This window comes from Tiliqua scincoides, chromosome 2 (genome assembly GCF_035046505.1).
Source record: "Tiliqua scincoides isolate rTilSci1 chromosome 2, rTilSci1.hap2, whole genome shotgun sequence".
NCBI classification, from domain to species: Eukaryota; Metazoa; Chordata; class Lepidosauria; order Squamata; family Scincidae; genus Tiliqua; species Tiliqua scincoides.
In genome coordinates this window covers 52,103,863-52,115,232 of record NC_089822.1, presented here as the reverse complement: position 1 = coordinate 52,115,232, position 11,370 = coordinate 52,103,863, and positions in this window count along the sequence as shown.

The following is an 11,370-nucleotide window of genomic DNA, read 5'->3' as shown; positions in this document are numbered from 1 at the left end:
TAGATCCAGCATTTTCTATAGAATTCTGTCAGATCCAGCATACCTATGAAGGTATGTTTAGTGACAGTTAGGGAAGTGCAGGGGTGTGGACTGCACTAGGTGATGATGACGACAACAACAACAACAGGAATTTATATACCGCCTTTCTGGCCATTGGATTGCTCCTTTGGCTTTATTCAAGGCGGTTTACATGGCCAGTCTTTCTCTAAACCCCGAAAAGAGTTTTTACAGCGAACAGAGAAGTTCTATCTTTCAAGAACTGACTACATTCCATGTGGATCGTCTCATGGTCTTGTCACATTCTGGCTGCCATCTTTTCCCATACAAAAAGCTTCAGAGCCAGCTTCTTTTGGCTCTCACCCAAAATTGCTCTGCTCAGCTTGTCAAGGTCTTGCCGCTCCTGGAGCTTCTGATGATCTTGAACAGGTGACCTTCAGACTTTCAGATGATATCTTCAGGTCTTCCTTTCCTCAAATTAATTTAAAAAAAAAACACAACCCTGGTTCAAGCATGTAAAATGAGGTTTCCCTTCTCTGGTTATGTGTTTGTGCTTGCAACCATGTAAAAAAACAAACCCAAAACATTAGTTTGAATTGGGGGAGTTATGTGGAGACTTCCACATCCCTGTCTGAATTATGGCTGCACCTTCTTCAACAGCCACAAATGGTTGCAGCTGTTTCAATGTACCACCCTGGTTCATAGTCGTTTTCTCCATGGGGTCATGTATCCACATCTCAGATTGATTGGATCAGACATGGCCAGTCAAACGAATGAACTGGCCTTCAGTTAAATTATATTTTTGGCACCTTCGACTCTGGACATAATTAATTATTCTGTTCCCAACATTTGATTAAATAGCTGTGAAGAACAGATGTTGCTAACCAATTAGACTAATGTCTTCCATGGGAATTGGCAACATAACATGTCTAAAAATTTCAACCCACTCCTTCAGCAAAGCCCTTCTGGAAGCCTGACCCATGTCCAATCTGACCTTTGCTACTTCATGCAACTCCATCCCCATTTTTTATTTACTGATCTTTACCCTGACTCACTCACTCCTATCATGTTCACCGTAGGTCATGAACCTGTAAAAACTGTGAGACCATTGCATGTTGTACTATCCTGTACAATATACAGTAGAAGCATGTTATGAGCCACAAATAAATGTTCTCAATTAGCTATGGGAGTAGTAAAAATGCCGTAATCGGGAGAAAAGTCCACCGAACATGCTTGAAGGACCTTTATCCTTTCTTCAAAGATCAGAATGCAAATGACCTAAATGCAGTAACTTGTAATACAATTGGGAAGCTACACTCCCTCTCAATTCTGACGTACAGGACCTATCAGATCGTATTGGTTTAAAGTCTGATAGATAACTGTGACCTCTTCATTGCTCACCATTCATACAATTGTAGAACATGCTTCCCTTGGAACACTGATGTCTTTTGAAAATAGAACACCCCCCTCCCCACTATGTGAGGAGTCTCACATATAGGTAATAGTTGCGAACTTGCCTGACATCTTCCACCACCTTTACTAACATAAAACACACTCCTGCAAATTGTCATGCTGGCTAGGATGTTGTGTTCAGAAGAATGCATTATTCATTGACTCTAATTATGCCCAACAGGAGCCTGTTAATAATTCAGTGCACAGGGGTAGGATTTGGGCTCAAGATTTGGGTCTTTTTTTTGTGTGTGTTTTTTAAGGGTGGTGGTGGTAATCCACACCAATTTTTTAGCTTGCTTGTTCAGGAAGAGTCAGAGAATCTTTGACCTAAAGGAAAAAGAAAAAAGAGAGAGGGGGGAAGAAAAGCCATGCACACGCATTGCATTAGCTCAATTTGCTTTATTATAATGTAGTTGGTCTTCCTGAAAATTATTTCAGTGACATGTTAGGCCAAATAATTAGAGTGTCATTTCATTTTGTGAAAAATGCTGCCAAGTTTCCTTTTTCAGCAAATTTTTCCATTAACGCAATATGCAAGGATATTTCCAATCATCTTGTCCCAGATAATGTACGGATCTTTGTAAGAGGCATGCAGTTATCACTCCCTCTGCGATGGCTGGGACTTAAAGACTTCGGTACCTAGCATTCATGCTGCACAAGGTCTCTGAGTAGCCGAGGATCATAAAACCTACTTTTCTCTCATTATTGAAATTAGCATGCATTGATTGCATGTGCCCAGCGCAGTGCCCAGACGTTCACTCTGCATGAGAAACAAAATTGAAAATTAATGACATCTTTTCTAAAGCATGTATCCCAATTAAGGCAATTGGAAAGTACAAGAAAGCAAAACTTTGGGCATTCATTGGTGTCTTTTGAACAGGGAAAAAAAAATTCACAGAAAATATCGACATCAGCGTCACCAGCTAGACGGCTTTGCTTTTTGCTCGAATGTGCATTCCAATTCCTCTATTTCAAATGCAAGAGAAAGCCTAGGTAGAAGCAGGCTGACATATGAGAGAAAGGGTGCATTAGAATAAGCAATGGAAAGTGTCTGAGTAGAGAGGTAATGACTCCACAACATCGTCCCAAGGAGAAGTGTGTATTTCTGGCTCTTTCTACTTATGGATTCACTTCTTTGTCTGATTGCCTTGCCTATCAACACTGTTTTTCCTAGTGTGTGGCATTGTACAATAAACATGCAATTGTCTTCTTTTTATTTGTATGGCAGATGTATAATATTGTGGCAAACTCCCAATTTCCCTAAGCAGCGAGAAGTTCCAAGGGGCAGTACCATCTGGGTTTGGTTTTTGTTTGATGTGAGAATGCTGGAGACTCATGCTGTTTCTTGTAATGGTTACTTTATTTATAAACACATGAGCAGCGTGTCAGTGGAGACAAACAGCAAGGACCCCTAAGAGGCAATGGATCCACTATCACACATCAGATCTCTAGAGAGCATGCACCTTCAAGGTGCCTCATAACACTCTGTTTGACTCTGGGTGTATGAGAGAGAGAGAGAGAGACTTTCCCTAAGCTCCAAAGTCTATCTCATTTATGGCCCAATACTGAAGGCGTTATGCTAAAAGTATGAGCATTCCAACAGCATAATGCTTTCTAGCTGTCATAAAAGGTGATGTGCTGGAATGAGTGGGCTAGCCACTGCCAGAAGTGGCAAATGGCCAGCTCTGCATAGTGACAGACATTGCATACCTGCCACCCCAGGTAGTACTGCACAGAAGGCAGGAACAGGTGGGGTGAGTGTGCAATGATGTGGGGGGTGGGCAGAATGGGGAGGTAATGGGGCAGAGATTGGGCCCAGGAAGGAGGCGAGATCTGTGGCAGTAGTGTCCCCACTCCCTTCCTGGACTCAACCCACTTTCACAGATCCATGCAGACTAGCTCTAGCAATATTGCTGGTGCAGGTCTGAGTAGTCCCACCAAACCAGAGTAAGGGAACAAATGTTCCTTTGCCTGAAGGAGACCTCTGGAGACCAAAACTTCCCTGCAGGATGTAGCAGACACCGGTGGCACTGTATTACTGTGCGGGGAGTTAGGTAGGATTGGTCTGTCAAATAAAGCTCTTCTATGTTCCCAGTAGCAGAGACAGAAGGGTGTGAAGCTGTAAGTCCCGCAAGGCTCTGAAACTTGCTGTGTATGCTCCTCCTTGCTCTCGGGGCCATTCCAAAGAGCAAAAGCAATGCACAGGTGTCTCTTTTGCATTGCTTTTGCTGCCAGACAGGTTCCAAGAGCGAGAGGGACGGACAGCTTACACAGCAAGTGGGACTTACAGCTCCACCCCCCTCTGGCACCGCTACTGTATGATCACTAAAAAAAAATCACTCTGGGTTATGATGATCAGTGTGCTGCCAATAAAGGAAGACCAATCACCAGCAGAACAGTAGTAATTCTATTTCTAACCTGTTATTTTAATAACTTGCAGGTGCCCAAATGTTCTGCTCCTTTTTTAAAGGACTCATGCTAACATGCACACACAAGCCCCCCCATCCCTACCTTTCCCTCTGCCACTACTACCACCTTCACTTCTTTAGCTCTTTACCACCCAGCTGGTTCTTCAAGACAGATGGGCATGAGAACACAAGGCAGCCATTATGGGACATGTGGTTCTGCTTCCATCATTCTCCTGGAAGGACAAAAATCAGAAGATGAGCACAGCAACCCCTTCCCAAATGTTTCCAGCTGTGCAGCTGTGACCACTTTGCCAAAAGCAGTCAGTAGGGGGCTACTGCTGCTCTACACCTCTTGTTGTTTGAGTGAGCAAGAAGAGGATCAGATCAGTGGCAGGGTTAAGTGACTCTGGGATAGGAAGCACCCCACCAACTGATTTTTGTCCCCCCTGAATTCACATGGCGTTTGGGCCTCTTCAGCCTAGAAAAGAGGCGCCTGAGGGAGGACATGATTGAGACATACAAAATTATGCATGGGAAGGATAAAGTGGATAGAGAGATGCTCTTCACACTCTCACATAACACCAGAACCAGGGGACATCCACTAAATTGAGTGTTGGGAGGGTTAGGACAGACAAAAGAAAATATTTCTTTACTCAGCGTGCAGTTGGTCTGTGGAACTCCTTGCCACAGGATGTGGTGATGGTGTCTGGCTTGGACGCCTTTAAAAGGGGATTGGACAAGTTTCTGGAGGAAAAATCCATTACGGTTTACAAGCCAAGATGTGTATGCGCAACCTCCTGATTTTATAAATGGGCTATGTCAGAAAGCCAGATGCAAGGGAGGGCACCAGAATGAGGTCTCTTGTTATCTGGTGTGCTCCCTGGGGCATTTGGTGGGTCGCTTTGAGATACAGGAAGCTGGACTAGATGGGCCTATGGCCTGATCCAGTGGGGCTGTTCTTATGTTCACATGTTGAAACAGCAGCTTCACCTGGCTCCATGCATGGGCTTACTATGATAACTGGTTAAGGGCCCGATCCTATCCAACTTTCCAGCAGCAATGCTGCCCCAAGGTAAGGGAACAAAAGTTCCCCAATCTTGAGGAGCCCTACATGACTGCCCCTCTGACTTCTACAGACTTCTACAGTCCTGGTTGACTATACAAGATGGTGGGCTTAAAACGCTCATGCTTTGATATGCCTTTATGATATCTCCCCTAAAGCTTACAGGCCCTCACTCTGTGAACTGAAAGCCACATCATCTAGTTCTCTTCCTTTGGCACAGATGAAACTGCCAGCATGGAAGTCAGTATTTTAGTTAGAATGATATTTTAAGTCAACAGAATTTGCTGATTCATCACAAATAACAACATGTGATTTTAATTGGAAATTCATTGGGGTCTGATTTGTTTTAGGTTGTAATGTTTTGATATTGTTTTATCTTTTACTGCATTGTTGTGTTCTTTTTATGTTCTTTTTAGGTAAGCTGCCTTGCGTGTCTCATTGGGTGGTAGAAAGGCAGGCTAATATTCATCAAATAATAATAATAATTTGGTTGATCAGTGAGACCCAATTATATAAAAGTTGCTTTGCTTCAGCTTTGCTAATCAGTAACTGTAAAGTACATAATGACAGTAGCTCATTCCCAACAGACAAACATGAAATCTGGCTTGTTTGCACTGCCTGTTTGCTTGTACCTTGGAATGTCTGCTTACTGAAACATACAGAAGTATATAGAATGCCAAGGATTAAGTACAGTATGATAGGGTGTTAATGGAGTGATGGTGATGTAACTAATTAAGAGCACAATCCTAACCCCTTATGTCAGTGCTTTCCAGCACTGACATAAGGGCAATGCAGCTCTGAGGTAAGGGAACAAACATTCCCTTACTTTGAGGAGGCCTCCGTGAGTGACACCCAACTGCAGGATGCAGCACATGCCCCATTGGCAACGCTATGCCAGTGCTGGAAAGCACTGACATAAGGGGTTAGGATTGCACCCTGATATAAAAGGATGCACTTTCATAGCTGAAAGTGTGCTAGATTTGGGCTTATTTACGGGTACTCGTTACCCTCTGTACCTGTTCGTGCAAATACAATAAGATGAAATAAATATATGAGAGTGTAATCCTAACTTGCACTGGAAACAGGCAGGTTAGTGGGCCTGGCTGCATCCAGCACAAGTATGGGGCCAAAAGTGGTGCAGGCCGGGGCAAGGGGAAACCTTTCCCCTTACCCTGTGTCACGCTGCAACAACCCCAATGGGTCTATTCAGATCTATGCCACCTACGAAGTGGCACAAATCTGAGCAGCCCAGGACTGCCCTGAGTCTCCCAGGAACAGGATCAGGATCCAGCATAACTGCTGGATCCAGGCCCCACCTCTTGCTCCCAGCCCGCCTGCCCATGGTCCCATCTGCTGCCTGTCCTCCCCACCCCAAATTTTCTGCAGGCAAAGTCCATCACGGGTCACAAGACATGATGTTTATGTGCACCCCCCTGATTTTAGAATTGGGCTATGTCAGAATGCCAGATGCAGGGGAGGGCACCAGGAAGCAGTTCTCTTGTTGTCTTGTGTGTTCCCTGGGGCATTTGGTGGGTCAATGTGAGACACAGGAAACTGGACTAGATGGGCCTATGACCTGATCCAGCAGGGCTGTTCTTACGTTCTTAACATTTTGAAAACAATGTGGCATATATCACAGTAATCAATATATGAAAGCATATATTCCAGTAATATCAGACTCAAAACAGAATATACACCAAACTAAAAACATAAGATCCTGTGCAGTTTTGCTCTGGCTGCTATAAGCCTTCTACCTGACTGAGTTTAAGTTGGAGCAGATCAGCCAATGACAAGGTTCTGTTTGTGCCATTGTTGCCTAGAGGTATGCATTCATTCATTCATTCATTCATTCATTCATTTGTTCATTCATTCATTATGAAATAATGCACAGAGGTCCCAAAAGAAATGAATGGCTTTCATTTCATTCATTACCTTCATCTGTCTTCATAAGGGGAGGTGGCTTATCTTTAGTGCAGCAGAGTGGCAGGCTTGTTTCATTTTTAAAAAAATTGTATTTAACATTTAAAAGGAGCAGCAGAACTTTTGGCAGTGTTTTGTGGCAGCTGCCATTTCCCCTTGAAAGTCCCAGAATGATGCAATGTCTCAGAATGATAAAATAACAGTGAAAGCCCAGGTATCTCTACTCAACAGTAAGCCCCACTGATTTCAATGGGACTTACTCCAGGTATGTAGGATTTCAACCCAAGTGTGTGTGTGCCTGTTTGCCATAGTACAAATAAATCCCCCAGTCCCTTGTTATGAAAATGAATAGGGCAACAAAAATTGATGAAACTCATTACGAAACTAATGGGATCTTCCACAATGAATAATGAAGCAAATGAGGTTCTCAATAATGAATATGAATGATAACCAACCTATTATTTTGCTTGCACATCTCTATTGCCTGGAGCTATCGATATCATCGAAATACTGTTGCATTAATCCTGCCAGATCTTGGAGAGAAGAGGAAATGCTTTAGTATCTTGTAAAAGCAAAAGTATAGTATTATGAGAAACTATTAATCACCGCTCTTTGGGACTTTGTGTCCAGAATGAACATTCCCATGAGTGACTCCCTAAGTCTGCAGTTCTGCTGCTCACATGCCATGATCAACAGATTGAAAGCTGCAGCAAGGTCCAAGAGGATCAGCTGCAGATTGTTATCCATTCTAGTAAAAGCTGCAGAGCCAGAGAGATGATACCATAGGATCAGCCAATTGCTCCTGTTACTCAATGTAAAAAAAAAAAAAACACACACAAAAAAAACTTTAAGCAAAATCACAGTCTTCCTTTCAGGAGTACTTCTAACTTGGAGTTAGAACTTCTAACTCTACACCTTGGAGTAATTTTGCATTTCCAGTATCTCCATCATCAGTTGATGCTGATGATGTAGACTCAGGTACACTTTTAGAACAAACTATATTAACTTCTGCCTTATTGCTGTGCTTAATAAAAATTACAATCTGGTTTTGCTGCAAAAATCAGTTGCATGAGTATCAATGAATCATGGCTTTTTGACCCATAAAAGTGGAAATGTGGGAGGAGAGAGAAGAAGCAACGCACAATGTTTTGCTCATCTCACAATGTACGTGTTGTCTGAGGTTCTATTTACAGGTTATAGACTCCTAGGAATTGGATTAGTGATGAAATTCCTAATTGTTACCATGCTTTTACTGGCGGCACATATATTGTGCATAGCCACACACACAATATACTGAGTCTTTTTAAAGTCATGGCTCACCCACAAGTGCCACATGTATAAGAAATAGGAGGCTGGATTCAAGAATAACCATAACAAATCAATGTCATTTTATTGGGGAACTAATTAGAATCTTGTTCTGTCATTGACAGTGTGCAGAAGGTGGTGTCATGAAGAAGAGAAGGAAAGGGGAAGGCCAGATGAAGCAAGCTGTGGTTTGGGGTTAAGCAAGCTGTGGGGGGGCAAAAGGGGGGCTGAAATTGCCCAATGTGTTTGTTTTTGGAGGTAAGGAGGATGCTCTTTCTGGCCAAAAGATGCTGTCTTTTGCCCGAAGTAAGCACTATAAAGTATAATTGATATAATTTACATATCTATTATAGTTATTATATAATATATTTTTATATATATTAAACTATAAACTATATTATATGTATTGATATAACTATAACTAGTACAAAATAGAATTGAAAAATCTATGCTCACACTCATGTTCTATTTAGATAGAGAAAAAGAAAGAGCCAGGAACAGGAAAACTAGGACAGAGAGGCAATTACTTTTCTAATGCTTGCTGAAGAGCAAGACTATCTCAGAGGAAATGAGTGAAACAGAGATGTAATAGCATAACATTGCCAGCAGTCTTATTCATTTAATATGTTTTTATCCCCTTTCCCTTTTACAATAAAAGCCCAAGGTATAAAATACAATAAAATCCATAAAATTCAATAGAATACAATAAATCAATGCATAAAATAGTAAACAAAAATCGACAGCAGTAACAGAGAAGGCAGTATGGGAAAATGTCCCATCTAGAAAGCCAACAGCATAGAGTCAAAATTAAATCAATAGGGAAGGAGCTCCATAACTGTGGTGCTACTACAGAGAAGACCCTTCTGCTTGCTGCCACCAACTGGACCTTGGATATTGGTGGCACATGCAGGAGCCTCCCATTCGATGACCTCAGGAGACCTGCTATCTCATCTAAGAGGAGGCGGTCCTTCAGACACCCCACTCTAAAACTATGGAAGCTTTTAAAGGTCAAAACCTTGAGCTGGGCCCAGAAAGAAACCAGCTGCTGGTGCAGGTAAAGGAGCAGCAACCTAGAAGAGTCAAACTACAGGTCATACGTAGATTATACAACTGTACACAAAACGTAGGGTAAACTGTATAATTTGAGTTTTCTGGTCACAGGAGCTTTACCTGCGGGGCAGGCATTGATCTGAGCCAATGGGAGATCATTCTTAAATTTGAAATATTAATCCTCTATCCCAGAAATGTCCATATCTTTCAATTTCCTGATCAGCTTACTTATTGATCAACTTCTTGACTAAAGGGGACCAATGAAAAAGAAAAGTAGTGTCTCGCCCTAATAAAGGTATTAGGAAATGCTGCAGCCCTCAAAATTTAAAATTATCACATAGTGACATCTGTCATGTTGGTAGGGGCACCCCTGGGTCAAAGAACATTTGTTTTTAATTAGTTCAAGCAGACTGAAGGCACAATCCTAACCAGGTCTACTCAGAAGTAAGTCCTATTTTGTTCAATGGGGCTTGCGCTCAGGAATGTGTGGTTAGGATTGCAGGCTAAATTTTGCTGAGGTTTAGGGATGTCACAATGCTTTCTGCCACTGTCTTTTGCATTCAGATAGAACTCAGCATAGCTGCAATATCATTTTGGGAAATGCCATCCTCCTTGTGGCTGGGGAAGGAGAGCAAAAGAAGCAAAAATGTCCTTCTGACCTCAAGCCACAGCTTCATTCAATCCTGGCATTTACTCTGGGTACAAAGTCATGCATCTAGCACCCCAGTAAGGGAGTTCCATGGTATAATGCAGTCCATGATGAAGCCTACAGTGTGCAATTTGTGGTATGGCTTGGAGGTGCTGTGTTAGGGAAAAAACTCCCTCTGCACAAATATCTCCTTGTGTGGTTCTGGTTTGCAGACACAGCACTAGAGAATGCAGAGCAAAAACAAGCAGGCCAAAGGGAAAGGATACTTGTTTCATAAATTATATGTCTGCATGTGTTAGCAATTGAAGAGCACTCATTTTTAGCTTAGCCTTGACACAGTCAAAGGAAAACCAGGTACAAAGTATGCATTATTTCCATATCAAGAGATAATTACCAGGCGATATAATCAATCCAGCTGTAGCTATTTTGTTGTTTACTACATTTGTATTTCACGCTTTGGGGGGGGGGGGAGGAAAGCACAAGCTTTCACAAAAAGCTGTCCATGGAAAAAACTACAATGATCCTTGCACCAGATGCATTCATCACAGAATGTCAGGTATCCACAGAGGAAGGGTCAGAAAGTTCTCCCTCTATTCTACTGCTGCCACTGCTGGAGCCATGAGTAGGGGCAGTTGTCGATTGTATTTACGAAATACCATGATATAACTCAAAATTGGGCTCTTTAAGTGATAAAAACACCTTATCCTGTTAAATAAATGAAATATTTATGGCCATGAGAAAGGTAAGTGGAGTTAGGACAGGGCTGGCCCATTCATGACACCAGCTGAAGCCATTGCCTCAGACCATGGATTGATGAGGAGCACCTATTTCTGTCTGCCAGTTTGCCCCCATTGTCATTCCTTCTCCTTCCACTCTCTGAATTGAAAAAGGGAGACAGAGAGAAAAAGGAAATGTGGAGGGAAGGAGATAGAATATTAGAAAGCTGGAGGAGTACAAGCTGGCATACAGGGTCAGCTTAAAGCCAATTGGATCAATTGCTCCCAATTGGGTTTCATGCATAAGGGCCCCCTATGGGTGATCTTGGGCCCAGTTTTCCAGTGGCAGTGAGGTATGTGCTGCTTCATGTATTGAGGAGGCAGTCACAGAGGCCTCCTCAAGGTATGGGAACATTTGTTCCCTTACCTCAGGGCTGCTTTGCAGCTACACTGGTGCTGGAAAGTTGGATAGGCTTGGGCCCCTAGTCTTGTATGTAATTTTATACTAAAATGTGCTTAGGGGTGCTCAATAGGTGGATCGCAATCTACCGGTAGATTGCGAGGCAAAATGAGTAGATCGCGGAGTGCCGAACCCCCCCTTCAGGTGCCTCTGGGAGGAAACGCCGGGAGTAAGGCCCATTGTACTCAATGGGGCTTACTCCCAGGTAAGTGTGGCTAGGATTGCAGCTTCACAGCCTAATCCTAGGCATGTCTACTCAGGAGTAAGTCCTGTTATACTCAGTGGGGCTCAAGGTACACCAACATACATTGTACACATAAATGTTATATGTTATGATGGCGCGAACATTG